Genomic DNA, 3,772 nt, shown 5'->3' on the forward strand with positions numbered 1-3,772 from the left:
AGTGGCGTTCACTTCCTCTCTATCCTCTCCAAATTCGGCCATATTGATGGCTTTGCACTCCCCTTTTGGATTTTCTTCTGTATTGCTTGGAAGAGTACTTGGAGGGAGTTCAGTAACTTTCTTGCTCAGCTGTCCCACTTGTCCTTCCAAATTCCTAATGGAGGACCTTGTTTCAGTCATGAAACTTTGAGTGGTTTTAATTAGATCAGAGACCATGGTTGCTAAGTCAGAGGGGTTCTGCTTAGGATTCTCTGTCTGTTGCTGAGAAGATGATGGAAAAGGTTTGCCATTGTTAAACCTGTTTCTTCCACCATTATTATTGAAACCTTGTTGAGGTCTCTCTTGATTCTTCCATGAGAGATTTGGGTGATTTCTCCATGAAGAATTATAGGTGTTACCATAGGGTTCTCCTAGGTAATTCACCTCTTCCATTGAAGGGTTCTCAGGATCATAAGCTTCTTCCTCGGATGAAGCCTCCTTAGTACTGCTTGGTGCATTTTGCATTCCAGACAGACTTTGAGAAATCAAATTGACTTGTTGAGTCAATATTTTATTCTGAGCCAAAATGGCGTTCAGAGTGTCAATCTCAAGAACTCCTTTCTTCTGACTAGTCCCATTGTTCACAGGATTCCTTTCAGAAGTGTACATGAATTGGTTATTTGCAACCATCTCAATGAGCTCTTGAGCTTCTACAGGCGTCTTCTTCAGATGAAGAGATCCTCCCGCAGAGCTATCCAAAGACATCTTGGATAGTTCAGAGAGACCATCATAGAAAATACCTATGATGCTCCATTCAGAAAGCATGTCAGATGGACATTTTCTGATTAATTGTTTGTATCTTTCCCAAGCTTCATAGAGGGATTCTCCATCCTTCTGTCTGAAGGTTTGGACTTCCACTCTAAGCTTACTCCATCTTTGTGGTGGAAAGAACTTTGCCAAGAAGGCATTGACTAGCTTTTCCCAAGAGTCCAGGCTTTCTTTAGGTTGAGAGTCCAACCATATCCTAGCTCTGTCTCTTACAGCAAAAGGGAATAGCATCAGTCTATAGACCTCAGGGTCAACCCCATTAGTCTTGACTGTGTCACAGATTTGCAAGAATTCAGCTAAGAACTGATGAGGATCTTCCATTGGAAGTCCATGGAACTTGCAATTCTGTTGCATTAGAGAAACTAATTGAGGCTTAAGCTCAAAGTTGTTTGCTCCAATGGCAGGGATAGAGATGCTTTTCCCATAAAAATCAGGAGTAGGTGCAGTAAAGTCACCCAGCACCTTCCTTGCATTGTTTGCATTATTGTTGTTTTCGGCTGCCATGTCTTCTTCTTCTATGAAGAATTCGGTCAGGTCCTCTAAAGAGAGTTGTGCTTTGGCTTCTCTTAGCTTTCTCTTCAAGGTCCTTTCGGGTTCAGGGTCAGCTTCAACAAGAATGCCTTTGTCTCTGCTCCTGCTCATATGAAAGAGAAGAGAACAAGAAAATGTGGAATCCTCTATGTCACAGTATAGAGATTCCTTGAGGTGTCAGAGGAAAAGAGAAATAGAAAGAAGAAGGAGAAGAGAATTCGAACTTTACTTAGATAAGGTTCGAATTGTGCATTGAGAAAGAGTGGTACTCCATAAATAGAAGGATGTGAGAAGAGGGAAAGAAGAATTTTCGAAAATTAAGTAAAAGATTTTGAAAACATTTTTGAAAAACACTAATTGATTTTCGAAAATAAAAGTGGAAAAGAAATCAAGTGATTTTTGAAAAAGATTTTGAAATTAGAAGTTAAAAAGATTTGATTGAAAACTATTTTGAAAAAGATGTGATTAAAAAGATTTGACTGAAAAGTTATGGTTTTAAAAAGATGTGATTGAGAAGATATGATTTGAAAACAATTTTAAAAAGATATGATTTGAAAACAATAAAAGAAAAAGATTTGATTTTAAAAATCAATGACTTGCCTAACAAGAAAAGATATGATTCAAACATGAAACCTTCCTCAACAGAAAAGGCAAAAAAATGTTCAATCAAATCATTAATTGTTAGTAAGTATCTTTGAAAAAAGAAAGAAATTAATTTTGAAAACATTTGATTGAAAAGATATGATTTGAAAAAGATTTGATTTTGAAAAACTTTGAAAACTTGAAAAAAATTGATTTTGAAAACAAAATCTTCCCCCTAGCACCATCCTGGCGTTAAACGCCCAGAATGGTATCCATTCTGGCGTTTAACGCCCAAAATGCACCCTTTTTGGGCGTTAAACGCCCAACCAGGTACCCTGGCTGGTGTTTAAACGCCAGTCTGCCTTCTTCACTGGGCATTTTTGAATGCTCAGCTTTTTCTGTATAATTCCTCTGCAGTATGTTCTGAATCTTCAATTCTCTGTATAATTGACTTGAAAAGACACAAATAAAAAATATTTTTGGATTTTTAATAATCAAAATGCAACAAGAATCAAATAACAATGCATGCAAGACACTAAACTTAGCAGTTTGTATACTACTGACACTATATGAGACACATAAACACTCAAGTCAAGAGAATTCAAAGATCAGAGTAAGAAATCATCAAGAATTACTTGAAGATCTTTAAGACACAAGAATGAATGCATGCAATTGACACCAAACTTAAGATGAGACACTAGACTCAAGCAAGAAATATTTTTGGTTTTTATGATTTTCTAATTTTTTTGTGTTTTTCGAAAATTAAGTGAAAACATCAAAATTCTTAATGAGAATTCCAGGAATCAGTGCAATGCTAGTCTAAGACTCCGGTCCAGGAATTAGACATGGCTTCACAGCCAGCCAAGCTTTCAAAGAAAGCTTCGGTCCAAAACACTAGACATGGCCAAAGGCCAGCCAAGCCTTAGCAGATCACTACTCCAAAAGCAAGATTGATAAAAAAAATCAACAAGCTTCTGTGATGATAAGTTGAAACCTCGGTCCAATGAGATTAGACATGGCTTCTCAGCCAGCCAGATTTCAACAAATCATCATGAAACTCTAGAATTCATCTTCAAGAATTTCGAAAAAAAAAAAAAAATAAATAAATGCCTAATCTAAGCAACAAGATGAACCGTCAGTTGTCCATACTCAAGAACAATCCCCGGCAACGGCGCCAAAAACTTGGTGCACGAAATTGTGATCAATACTTTTTAATACACGAAATAATCCCTAGTAATGGCTCCAAAGACTTGGTGCTCAATACCATGGCATAAACACAACTTCACACAACTAACCAGCAAGTGCACTGGGTCGTCCAAGTAATAAACCTTACGCGAGTAAGGGTCGATCCCACGGAGATTGGTGGTATGAAGCAAGCTATGGTCATCTTGTAAATCTTAGTCAGGCAGACTCAAATGGATATGGTGATGAACGAAAATAACATAAAAGATAGAGATAGAGATACTTATGTATATCATTGGTAGGAATTTCAGATAAGCGAATGAAGATGCCTTCCCTTCCGTCTCTCTGCTTTCCTACTGCCTTCATCCAATCCTTCCTACTCCTTTCCATGGCAAGCTCATGTAGGGTTTCACCGTTGTCAGTGGCTACCTCCCATCCTCGCAGTGAAAGCTAATGCTCACGTACTTTGTCACAGTACGGCCAATCAGCGGTTTGGTTCCCGCTCCTACTGGAATAGAATCCCTCTTTTGCGTCTGTCACTAACGCCCAGCAGGTTAGAAGTTTGAAGCACGTCACAGTCATTCAATCATTGAATCCTACTCAGAATACCACAGACAAGGTTAGACCTTCCGGATTCTCTTGAATAACGCCATCAGTTTTTGCCTATACC

At 38.2% G+C, this 3,772-nt stretch overlaps 1 non-coding gene across 1 annotated transcript; it reads left to right on the plus strand.

Moving 5' to 3' along the window:
* Positions 1-802: 802 nt before the first annotated feature.
* Positions 803-906, plus strand: LOC130963740 (small nucleolar RNA R71). Its single transcript, XR_009079860.1, has one exon. It is a non-coding gene; the product is annotated as a small nucleolar RNA R71 (small nucleolar RNA).
* Positions 907-3,772: the final 2,866 nt, after the last annotated feature.

The sequence above is a fragment of the Arachis stenosperma genome, chromosome 2 (genome assembly GCF_014773155.1).
Source record: "Arachis stenosperma cultivar V10309 chromosome 2, arast.V10309.gnm1.PFL2, whole genome shotgun sequence".
Taxonomy (NCBI): Eukaryota; Viridiplantae; Streptophyta; class Magnoliopsida; order Fabales; family Fabaceae; genus Arachis; species Arachis stenosperma.